At 38.0% G+C, this 13,056-nt stretch overlaps 1 protein-coding gene and 1 pseudogene across 3 annotated transcripts in view; both read right to left on the bottom strand.

The window, feature by feature from the left end:
* TPST1 (tyrosylprotein sulfotransferase 1) overlaps positions 1–13,056 on the bottom strand; it is a 116,864-nt gene that overhangs the window by 28,923 nt on the left and 74,885 nt on the right. The window lies entirely within an intron of this gene.
* On the bottom strand, positions 4,138–5,989 carry LOC132349928 (tigger transposable element-derived protein 1-like; annotated as a pseudogene).

Genomic DNA, 13,056 nt, shown 5'->3' with positions numbered 1-13,056 from the left:
CAGGGTCTCAAAGAGATACTTGCACACCCATGTTCATAGCAACACTATTCACAAGGTAGAAGCAACCCAGATGTCCATCAATGGTGAATGAATTAACAAAATATGGTATATAAATATAAATGAGTATCATTCAGTTTTAAAAAGGAAGGAAATCCTGTCATATGCTACAACATGGATGAGCCTTGAGGACACTATGCTAAATGAAATAAACCAGTCATAGAAAGACAAATACTGTATGAGTCCACTTTTATTAGGTACCTAGAGTAGAGTCAAATTCGAGATAGAAAGTGGCATGGTGGCCGTCAGGGGCTGAGGGGACGGGAGGAATGGGGAGTTGTTTAATGGGTAGAAAGTTTATTTTGCAGGATTAAAAAGGCCTGGATATCTGTTTCACAACAATGTCAATATACTTAATATTACTGAACTGTACAGTTAAAAATACTTAAGATTATAAATTTTATGCTATGCATTTTTTACCACAATAAAAAAAATCAATTCCAGGTAGGCTACAGATCTAAATGAGAAAAGGAAAGCAATAAAGGTTTTATAGATAACATAGGAGAATATCTTCATGGCCTTGGATTATGAAAAAGATTTATTAAATGGTATAACAAAACCACTAAACGTAAAGAAAAGGATACTAAACTAGGCATTAGAATTAGGAACTTTTTAAAAATTAGAAACAGATGTTTTTATTTTTCAAAAAATCACATTAGTTTCTGATTAGCAGCTGAACATTTTTCAGAGGCAATATCAGTTTTAGCACCAGGAGAAATTTGGGTAATTGGTATTATATTAGTTAAAATACACAGACAGTAAATAGTAGAGACCCAAATCAAAATAGCTCAAGGAAATAAAAAAGGATATGTTTCCCTCATGTTATCAAGTGTCCTCAAATTTATCATCACAATGACTTCATCCTCAGACAGGCTCTCTCCAAATGGTGGGGAAGATGCCTCCATTAGCTCTAGGTTTACATCATCTTTTGGCTTCCAATCCCAGTAAGAAGAAAGAGAACCCCTTTCCCTCAGCATCTATATCAATCTATGAAAATACTCTGGCCCCCTTGGTTCATATGATCTCCCAGACAATTCACTAAGCCCAGGGATATTGAGTAATCTGATTGGCCAGCCCAAGTCCAGCCAGTCCCTCCTCCCCTCATTCCCCTCATCCCCATGACAGGAAAGGCAGGGCTACATGACTGACAGCCCATTTCCAAAGCTTAAAGACGCTGAGCAGACCAAAAAAAGTAATAAATCTTCATCTCATTCTTTCCAGAGACATCTCAGTACAAGGGATCTATACTCAGACATACCTGCAACCATTCATTAGCTTGAGCATAGGAACTTCTATTCTTTTTTTGTTTGTTTGTTTGTTTGTTTTTGGCGGTGCCATGCAGCATGCGGACCTTAGTTCCCTGACCGGGGATCGAACCCGTGCCCCCTGCATTGGGAGCATGGAGTCTTAACCACTGGACCGCCAGGGAAGTCCCAGGAACTTCTATTCTTGAAAAGACAGCCTTAATGGAGAAAAAGGCAAGGCAGATAAGTGGGAGAAGGATATGTGAAATACATATAAACTCCACACATCAAAATATGTAGAGAATTTCTAAAAATCATTAAGGAAAAAGCAAATGATTCAGTAGAAAATTGGGTAAGAGACTTGAAATGGCATTTCATAACATAGTTTAGTGGCAAATAACATAAAGTGTTCACTCTCATTAGTAATTAAGGAATACAAATTTTAACCATAATAAAACATCACTACGCTCCTACAAGAAAGACTAAAATTTTAAAAGATTGACCAACAAATATTGACAATGTAGAGTAACTGAAATTCTCATACACCTGCTAGTGATAGAGTATAATCACTCTGGGAAACTCTTTAGCACTATCTTCTAAATTTGCACATACAAATGCCCTCCATACATTCATTCTGTAAAGGAAAAGATTAACTCGGCAGGCCTAGCTTGCTCAAATGTTGCACATTCCCAAGAAAGGCCTATTTTCAGGACTGGCTCTTGGCTGGCTCCTGGGATCTGAGCTTGGAATGTTTTTGTCTATAAGAATGTTTTTGCATGTCTGAGGCCTTGGGCCAGCCTGTACCAGTTTGAGCAGATAGTTTATGTTAGTAATTTATTTACGGTGAACATCTGTTTTTTCTCTGGAGGGGTCTACATGCCTACGTGACCAACCCCCAATAAAAACTCTGGATTCAAAAGCTCTGGTGAGCTCCCTGGTTGGCAACAATTCACATGTGTTGTCACACATGTTGCTGGGTGAATGAAGCAAATCCTGTGTGACTCCACTGTGAGGGACATTTGAAAGACAGTACCTGGTTTCCTCCAGAGTTTCCCCCATATGCCTTTTCGCTTTGTAGATTTTACTTTATATCCTTTTGCTATAATCAACTGCAACTGAATTTTGGATTACTGTGAGTGGTCTTGGGAACTCCTAATGTAAATCTCAGGCATAGTCTCAACAAAAATGCATACTCATTTTCATCAAAAGACATGTACAAGGATATTGTATATCAACATTAACACATCCCTAAAACTATAAACAACTCAAATGTCCAAATAGTTGTGTAACTATAGTATCATATTAAATAACAAAAATGAACTACTGTGAAATGCAACAACATGAAACTCATGAATGTTAAAGGAAAGAAACCAGACACAAAAGAATACTGTCAATACCCTCCAGCTAAAGACTACTAGGAATATAGCCGTAGCTGAACATGGTGAATTCATTACTCATTTAATCAAGGGAAGACACACAACATGGGAAATGGGGGATGTCTCAGTAAAAGAGTATTAGAAAGGACTTTCATGATTCAGGTTTTGGCTAGGTGATTTTGGGAAGAGTCCAAGGAAACAGGGGTTTGCTCTGGACTGGGTGCTGTCAGCAAGCAGGGATGATTCTATAACTGGGTATCTTAATAAATCTTATCTAAAAGGAAGGAAGACTAGAAGTGAGACTAAAGCTATTTGTAAGAAGCAGCAATCAACTCATATTAAACAAGAGGTGGGTATTGGGTATTTTGTGGTTTGCAAAGTGACCTTGATATTTTCTGTGCTCAAACAAAATTATAAAGTGGCCTTGTCTTTTCTCAGTTCATCATGGTTAAAGAGTAATCTTGTCTTGTGTTGGTGTTCTGTGAGATCATTTATACCCAATATAAGACCAACATGTCCTAGTGGTCAGCACCAAGCCAGTTTCTTTTTCTTTCTTTTTTTTTTTTTACTATTTGCTTTTTTACTGAAGATCCAATTGGCTTCATTTAACAATTTATAAATCAGGCAGCACTCCATCTAGCAAGCAGAGAGGAGCTCCAAGGAGCTGTACAAAATGGAAGGCTTTTAAAGGCAGAGACGGGGTGGACAAGGAAGTCCAACTATCTGACCAAGCCAGTTTCTAATAAACCATGGCCTAGAAGTTGTGTCAGATCAGTTCTTAGATGTCAGACACTGCTTTTTTCCTTTCCTGAAAATATACTGTGTGATTCCATTTATATGAAATTTTAAAACAAGCAAAATTAAATCCATGATGGCAGAATTCAGGAGAGAAGTTATCTGTGGAAAGAAGGAAAGAGGAGGAGGAAATAATTTGGAGGGACAGGCAGAAGGCTTCTGGGGTATTGTTACTATCTCCTTGGAAGGAAAAAGAAGCATCTCTGGGTTGAAAAATGGTAGAAAAACAGAAAGGAATTGGCAATAGTCTGCACAATCTTCCTTCAATTATAAAACATGATCAATAGGTTTTCGCTACAAGATGAGGTCTTTGTATGTTCTCTTGCCTGTCAAATCACTATCTAGGAGAATGTGTCACTTGCTGAAATGCAAAATACATTAAGTGAAAAATATATGAAGAATTCACATGAAGCCCATTGATGCTTATTCAAGATTTCAAGTCCCAAAAATGAATACTTGAAAAAAGCAATGTTGAACTTCTATCAATGTCAGCTATGCAGATTCAACAACAACAGTAAATAACATAGGCATACCTTGGAGATATTGTGGGTTTGGTTCTAGACAACCGCAATAAAGCAAGTATTGCAATAAAGCGAGTCACACACATTTTTAGGCTTCCCAGTGCATACAAAACTAATGTTTACACTACATTGTGGTCCATTAAATGGGCAATAGCATTATGTCTAAAAATAATGTACATACCTTAATTTAAAAATGCCTTATTGCTAAAAAATGCTAACCATCATCTGAGCCTTCAGTGAGTCGTAATCTTTTTGCTGGTGGAGGGTCTTGCCTTGATGTTGAGGGCTGCTAACCGGTCAGGGTGGTGTAACGAAGCCTTCAGTAACGAAGGCTGGGGTGGCTGCGGCAGTTTTTAAGAATAAGACAACAATGAAGTCTGCTGCACTGACTGACTCTTCCTTTCATGAATGATTTCTCTGTAGCCGTGCAATACTGTTTGATAGCATTTTACCCACAGTAGCACTTCTTTCAAAATTGGAGACAATCAAACCCTACTGCTGCTTTATCAACTAAGTTTATGTGATATTCTAAATCCTTTGCTGTCATTTCAACAATCTTCATGGCATCTTTACCAGGAGTAGATTCCATCTTAAGAAACCACTTTTTTTGCTCATCCAGAAGAAGCAATTCCTCATGAATTAAAGTTTTATCATGAGATTGCAGCAATTCAGTCACATCTTCAGGCTCCAACTCTAATTCTAGTACTGTTGCTATTTCCACCACATATACAGTTACTTCTTCCACTGAAGTCTTGAACCCCTCAAAGTCATCCATGAGGGTTGGAATCAACTTCTTCCAAACTCCTGTTAATGTTGAGATTTTGATCTTGTCCCATGAATCAATGAATGCTCTTAATGGCGTCTAGAATGGTGAATCCTTTCCAGGAGGTTTTCAATTTCCTTTGCCCAGATCCATCAGAGGAATCATTTTCTGTCTAAGATAGAGCATTATGAAATGTATTACTTAACCAATAATACTTGAAAGTCAAAATTACTCCTTGACTCATGGGCTGCAGAATGAATGTTGTGTTAGCAGGCATGAAAATGACATTAATCTCATTGTCCATTTCCATCAGAGCTCTTGGGTGACCAAGTGCATTGTCAATGAGCAGTAATATTTGGAAAAGAATCTTTTTTTCTGAGCAGTAGGTCTCAAAAGTGGGCTAAAATATTCAGTATTTGTAAATAAATGTGCTTTCATCCAGGCTTTGTTGCTCCACTTATAAAGCCTAGGCAGAATAGATTCAGCATAATTCTCAAGGGCCTTAGGATTTTCAGAATGGTAAATGAGCACTGGCTTCAACTTCAGGTCAACAGCTGCATTAGCCCCTTACAAGAGAATGAGTCTATCCTTTGAAGCTTTGAAGCCAGGCACTGACTTCTCCTCTTTAGCTATGAGGGTCCTAGATGACATCTTCTTCCAGTATAAGGCAGCTCTGTCTACATTGAAAATCTGTTGCTTAGTGTAGCCACCTTCATTAATTATCTTTGCTAGATCTTCTGGATAACTTGCTGTAGTTTCTGCATCAGCACTTGCTGCTTCACCTTGCACTTTTATATTATGGAGATGGCTTCTTTCCTTAAACCTCATGAACCAACCTCAGCTAGCTTCAAACTTTTCTTCTGCAGCTTCCTCACCTCTCTCAGCCTTCACAAAATTGAAGAGTTTGAGTCTTGCTCTGGATTAGGTTTTAGCTTAAGGGAATGTTGTGGCTGGTTTGATCTTCTAACCAGACCAGTAAAACTTTCTCCATATCAGCAATAAAGCTGCTTTGCTTTCTTATGATTTGTGTGTTCACTGGAGTAGCACTTTTAATTTCCTTCAACAACTTTTCCTTTGCATTCACAACGTGGCTAACTGTTGATACAGGAAGCCTAGCTTTCGGCCTGTCTCAGCTTTCTACCTGCTCTCTTCACCAAGCTTAATCATTTCTAGCTTCTGATGTAAAGTAAGAGATGCGCAAATTTTCCTTTCACTTGAATGCTTAGAGGCCATTGTAGGGTTATAAATTAGCCTAATTTCAATATTGCTATGTCTCAGGGAACAGGGAAGCCCGAGAAGAGGGAGAGAATTGGGGGAATTGCCACTCGAACACACAAAACATTTATCAATTACGTTCACTGTCTTACATGGGCATGCTTTGAGGTGTCCAAAACAATTATAATAGTAACATCAACTATCATTGATCACAGATCACAACAAATATAATAGTGAAAATGTTCGAAATATTATAAGAGTTCATATTTTCAAATGAAACGAAGAATGGTAATGGAAATTATTTTCAAAAATATGATGAAAGATATGAATTCTGGGAGGAGGAACCAAGATGGCGGAGTAGAAAGACGTGCTCTCACTCTCTCTTGTGAGAACACCAGAATCATAGCTAGCTCCTGGACAATCACTGACAGGAAGACACTGGAACTCACCAAAAAAGATACCCCACATCCAAAGACAAAGGAGAAGCCACAATGAGACGGTAGGAGGGGCGCAATCACAGTAAAATCAAATCCCATAACTGCTGAGTGTGTGACTGGAGAACACTTATACCACAGAAGTCCACCCGCTGGAGTGAAGGTTCCGAGCCCCACATTAGGCTTCCCAACCTGGGGGTCCGGCAGCAGGAGAAGGAATTCCTAGAGAATCAGACGTTGAAACCTAGTGGGATTTGATTGCAGGACTTTGACAGGACTGGGGGAAACAGAGACTCCACTCTTGGAGGGCACACACAAAGTAGTGTGCGCATCGGGACCCAGGGGAAGGAGCAGTGACCCCGGGGGAGACTGAACCAGACCTAGCTGCTACAGTTGGAGGGTCTCCTGCAGAGGCAGGGGGTGGCTGTGGCTCACCGTGGGGACAAGGACACTGGCAGCAGAAGTTCTGGGAAGTACTCCTTGGCAAGAGCCCTCCCAGAGTCTGTCATTAGCCCCACCAAACAGGTCAGGTAGGCTCCAGTGTTGGGTTGCCTCAGGCCAAACAACCAACAGGGAGGGAACCCAGCCCCACCCATCAGCAGACAATCGGATTAAAGTTTTACTGAGCTCTGCCCACCAGAGCAACAGTCAGCTCTACTCACCACCAGTCCCTCCCATCAGGAAATTTACACAAGCCTCTTTGACAGCCTCATCCACCAGAGGGCAGAGAGCAGAAGCAAGAAGAATTACAATCCTGCAGCCTGTGGAACAAAAACCACATTCACAGAAAGACAGACAAGATGAAAAGGCAGAGGGCTATGTACCAGATGAAGGAACAAGATAAAACCCCAGAAAAACAACTAAATGAAGTGGAGATAGGCACCTTCCAGAAAAAGAATTCAGAATAATGATATCAAAAGCTTTACAGACAAGCAAAAGCTAAGAGAATTCAGCACCACCAAACTAGCTCTACAACAAATGCTAAAGGTACTTCTCTAAGTGGGAAACACAAGAGAAGAAAAGGACCTACAAAAACAAACCCAAAACAATTAAGAAAATGACCATAGGAACATACATATCGATAATTACCTTAAACGTGAATGGATTAAATGCTCCAACCAAAAGACACAAGCTTGCTGAATGGATACAAAAACAAGACCCATATATATGCTGTCTACAAGACACCCACTTCAGACCTAGGCACACATACAGACTGAAACTGAGGGGATGGAAAAAGATATTCCATGAAAATGGAAATCAAAAGAAAGCTGGAGTAGCAATACTCATATCAGATAAAATAGACTTTACAATAAAGAATGTTACAAGAGACAAGGAAGGACACTACATAATGATCAAGGGATCAATCCAAGAAGAAGATATAACAATTATAAATATATATGCACCCAACATAGGAGCACCTCAATACATAAGGCAACTGCTAACAGCTATAAAAGAGGAAATCGACAATAACACAATAATAGTGGGGGACTTTAACACCTCACTTACACCAATGGACAGATCATCCAAAATGAAAATAAATAAGGAAACAGAAGCTTTAAATGACACAATAGACCACATAGATTTAATTGATATTTGTAGGACATTCCATCCAAAAACAGCAGATTACAGTTTCTCCTCAAGTGTGCACGGAACATTCTCCAGGATAGATCATATCTTGGGTCACAAATCAGGCTCAGTAAATTTAAGAAAATTGAAATCATATCAAGCATCTTTTCTGACCACAATGCTATGAGATTAGAAATGAATTACAGGGAAAAAAACATAAAAAACACAAACACATGGAGGGTAAACACTACGTTACTAAATAACCAAGAGATCAATGAAGAAATCAAAGAGGAAATAAAAAATACCTAGAGACAAATGACAATGAAAACACAACAATCCAAAATCAGTGGGATGCAGCAAAAGCAGTTCTAAGAGGGAAGGTTATAGCTATACAAGCCTACCTCAAGAAACAAGAAAAATCTCAGATAAACAATCTAACCTTACACCTAAAGGAACTAGAGAAAGAAGAACAAACAAAACACAAAGTGAGCAGAAGGAAAGAAATAATAAAGATCAGAGCAGAAATAAATGAAATAGAAACAAAGAAAACAATGGCAAAGATCAATAAAACTAAAATCTGGTTCTTTGAGAAGATAAACAAAATTGATAAACCATTAGCCAGACTCATCAAGAAAAAGAGGGAGAGGACTCAAATCAATAAAATTAGAAATGAAAAAGAAGTTAAAACAGACACCACAGAAATACAAAGCATCCTAAGAGACTACTACAAGCAACTCTATGCCAGCAAAATGGACAACCTGGAAGAAATGGACATATTCTTAGAAAGGTATAACCTTCCAAGACTGAACCAGGAAGAAAGAGAAAATATGAACAGACCAATCACAAGTAATGAAATTGAAACTGTGATTTAAAATCTTCCAACAAACAAAAGTCCAGGACCAGATGGCTTCACAGGTGAATTCTATCAAACATTTAGAGAAGAGCTAACACCCATCTTTCTCAAACTCTTCCAAAAAATTGTGGAGGAAGGAACACTCCCCAACTCATTCTATGAGGCCACCATCACCCTGATACCAAAACCAGACAAAGATACTACAAAAAAAGAAAATTACAGACCAATATCACTGAAGAATATAGACGCAAAAATCCTCAACAAAATACTAGCAGACAGAATCCAACAACACATTAAAAGGATCATACACCATGATCAAGTGGGATTTATCCCAGGGATGCAAGGATTCTTCAATATACGCAAATCAATCAATAAGATACACCATATTAACAAACTGAAGAATAAAAACCATATGATCATCTCAATAGATGCAGAAAATGCTTTTGACAAAATTCAACACCCATTTATGATAAAAACTCTCCAGAAAGTGGGCATAGACGGAACCTACCTCAACATAATAAAGGCCATATACAACAAACCCACAGCACACATCATTCTCAATGGTGAAAAACTGAAAGCATTTCCTCTAAGATCAGGAACAAGACAAGGATGTCCACTCTCACCACTATTATTCAACATAGTTTTGGAAGTCCTAGCCACGGCAATCAGAGAAGAAAAAGAAATAAAAGGAATACAAATTGGAAAAGAAAAAGTAAAACTGTCACTGTTTGCAGATGACATGATACTATACATAGAGAATCCTAAAACTGCCACCAGAAAACTACTAGAGCTAATCAATGAATTTGGTAAAGTTGCAGGATACAGAATTAATACACAGAAATCTCTTGCATTCCTATACACTAATGATGAAAAATCTAAAAGAGAAATTAAGGAAACACTCCCATTTACCATTGCAACAAAAAGAATAAAATATCTAGGAATAAACCTACCTCGGGAGACAGAAGACCTGTATGAAGAAAACTATAAGACACTGATGAAAGAAATTAAAGATGATACCAACAGATGGAGAGATATACCATGTTCTTGGATTGGAAGAATCAACATTGTGAAAATGACTATACCACCCAAAGCAATCTACAGATTCAATGCAATCCCTATCAAATTACCAATGGCATTTTTTACGGAACTAGAACAAAAAAATCTTAAAATTTGTATGGAGACACAAAAGACCCCGAATAGCCAAAGCAGTCTTGAGGGAAAAAACGGAGCTGGAGGAATCAGACTCCCTGACTTCAGACTATACTACAAAGCTACAGTAATCAAGACAATATGGTACTGGCACAAAAACAGAAACATAGATCAACGGAACAAGATAGAAAGCCCAGAGATAAACCCACGCACCTATGGTCAGCTAATCTATGACAAACGAGGCAAGGATATACAATGGAGAAAAGACAGTCTCTTCAATAAGTGGTGCTGTGAAAACTGGACAGCTACATGTAAAAGAATGAAATTAGAACACTCCCTAACACCATACACAAAAATAAACTCAAAATGGATTAGAGACCTAAATGTAAGACCGGACACTATAACACCCTTAGAGGAAAACATAGGAAGAACACTCTTTGACATAAATCACAGAAAAATCTTTTTTGATCCACCTCCTAGAGTAATGGAAATAAAAACAAAAATAAATAAATGGGACCTAATGAAACTTAAAAGCTTTTGCACAGCAAAGGAAACCACAAACAAGACGAAAAGACAACCCTCAGAATGGGAGAAAATATTTGCAAATGAATCAGTGGACAAAGGATTAATCTCCAAAATATATAAACAGCTCATGCAGCTCAATATTAAAGAAACAAACAACCCAATCCAAAAATGGGCAGAAGACCTAAACAGACATTTCTCTAAAGAAGACATACAGATGGCCAAGAAGCACATGAAAAGCTGCTCAACGTCACTAATTATTAGAGAAATGTAAATCAAAACTACAATGAGGTATCACTTCACACCAGTTAGAATGGGTATCATCAGAAAATCTCCAAACAAATGCTGGACAGGGTGTGGAGAAAAAGGAACCCTCTTGCACTGTTGGTGGGAATGTAAATTGATACAGCCACTATGGAGAACAGTATGGAGGTTCCTTAAAAAACTAAAAATAGAATTACCATATGACCCAGCAATCCCACTACTGTGCATATACCCAGAGAAAACCGTAATTCAAAAAGACACATGCACCCCAATGTTCATTGCAGCACTATTTACAACAGTCAGGTCATGGAAGCAACCTAAATGCCCATCGACAGACGAATGGATAAAGAAGTTGTGGTACATATATACAATGGAATATTACTGAGCCATAAAAAGGAACAAAATTGAGTCATTTGTTGAGACGTGATGGATCTAGAGACTGTCATACAGAGTGAGGTAAGTCAGAAAGAGAAAAACAAATATCGTATATTAACGCATGGATGTGGAACGTAGAAAAATGGCACAGATGAACCTGTGTGCAGGGCAGAAGTTGAGACATAGATGTAAAGAACAAATGTATGGACACCAAGGGGGAAATCCACGGGGGGGTGGGGATGGTGGTGTGCTGAATTGGGCGATTGGGATTGACATGTATACACTGATGTGTATAAAATTGATGACTAATAAGAACCTGCTGTATAAAAAAATAAATTAAATTAAATTAAAAAAAATTTTTTTTAAAGATATGAATTCTATTTCCAGGAATAGCAACTTGTAACAACACACCTAAGTTTGCATATTATTTCAGGGGATTCAAAGACACCAAAAAGTACATGCAGGTTAAGAACTACCACTCCATCATTTTCTATTTAGTACCACAAAAGAGAATTCTGAAGCCAGCATAATTTTTGTTCCTTTGTAGGTAACCTATTTTTTTATGCCTCGATATATACAGGGTTTTTTTTTTCCCCAGGATCCCTGAAATTTGTAAATACCACCAAAACATGTCTCGGTTCAGACATTTTTTTCATGATGTTCTTTAGAATATGGTGAACCCGTTTATTCTTCAGGTCATTTCCAACCCTGGAAACTTTTCTACGATAACAAATCTGATTAATGCTTCTGTTCCATTTCTTCTGGTTTCTCCTTTGGAGATTTCTATTATTCACTGGTTAAATCTCAATTTTCTTTCTTTAATATGTATAATTTTCTCTTACCTATCATTTCCATCTCTGTCCTTTCACTGTGAATTCTGGATGGTCATCCCAAGTATGCTTTCTATGTCATTAATTTGATTTTTTTGGTCAAATTCTGCCCCTTACCATATGCTCCTTCTTCCCCAGATATGTTGTTTACTTGGAGCTCCGGCTTACAAGTGGATATAGAAGATAAAGTGGATAAAAAATGAGGGGAGATGACAGGGTTGGGATTTTTAGCAGACCAGCTAACAGCTCTGACTTCCTGATTTTCTAGTCAGGGAGCCCCTCCAATATGGAGTTAGGGATGAATAGTAAAGGTGAGTCAAAGCCTTGTTCTGCCTTCTTTGTTGCCATCAGTAATCTTGGGTTTAAGGAAGTACTATGAATGTGGTCTTCAATACAGTCAATGATAAAACTTACTAGAAAATTTCCCCATTCTTTAACATAGAGTTTTTTCATATCTTTATTTAACAGTGATGTTCCTTTTTATTAGGGATCTTTATGGAATTTTTAAAAAGGTAATCGGAAGAAGCTCTTTCAGACACTAGTAATCTGATACCAAGTTAACCTAGAACTGTGTCTTCTCCCATGTTTTCCCTGAATAAGATCACAGGGTAAAAAATTACTTCTAATTATCCTGGTTTATTATATTCTCATTTACAGACACTGGGTTTTCTAGGCGTTGGGTATTATTGTTTAGTACAATCATTTATGAACATTCAGAATATTTATTGACATAAAGAGAAGTGATTTCTCTCTTTAATATTCCAAAGGAAACTGTGTCAACAGCTACCCAACCAAATCTCTTAGCTGTGTTCTCTCACTTTCAAAAGGTAATCTAACTAAAGAAGACAGAAAGAGAAAAATGAGAGCAACCCTGCAACCTGCTTCATTTGTTTAAGAGACTGGATTCCCCATAAGCCTTCAGATGGGATCACAGCTGCTAAAGAAGACAATTAAAATGTATGACACAGCAAGGAATAAGTGCTTGTACACATAACAAAGGGGCTCCTTTGACATCTGATCTAGGTAAGCAGAAGACAAAGAAAACCTGCTTTATACAGCATATATGAGTACATGAAACTCATTACCTCCAAG

This window comes from Balaenoptera ricei, chromosome 15 (assembly GCF_028023285.1).
Source record: "Balaenoptera ricei isolate mBalRic1 chromosome 15, mBalRic1.hap2, whole genome shotgun sequence".
Classification (NCBI taxonomy): domain Eukaryota; kingdom Metazoa; phylum Chordata; class Mammalia; order Artiodactyla; family Balaenopteridae; genus Balaenoptera; species Balaenoptera ricei.
Note: the sequence above shows the minus strand (reverse complement) of the source record. Positions and strands in the feature narration are given on the sequence as shown.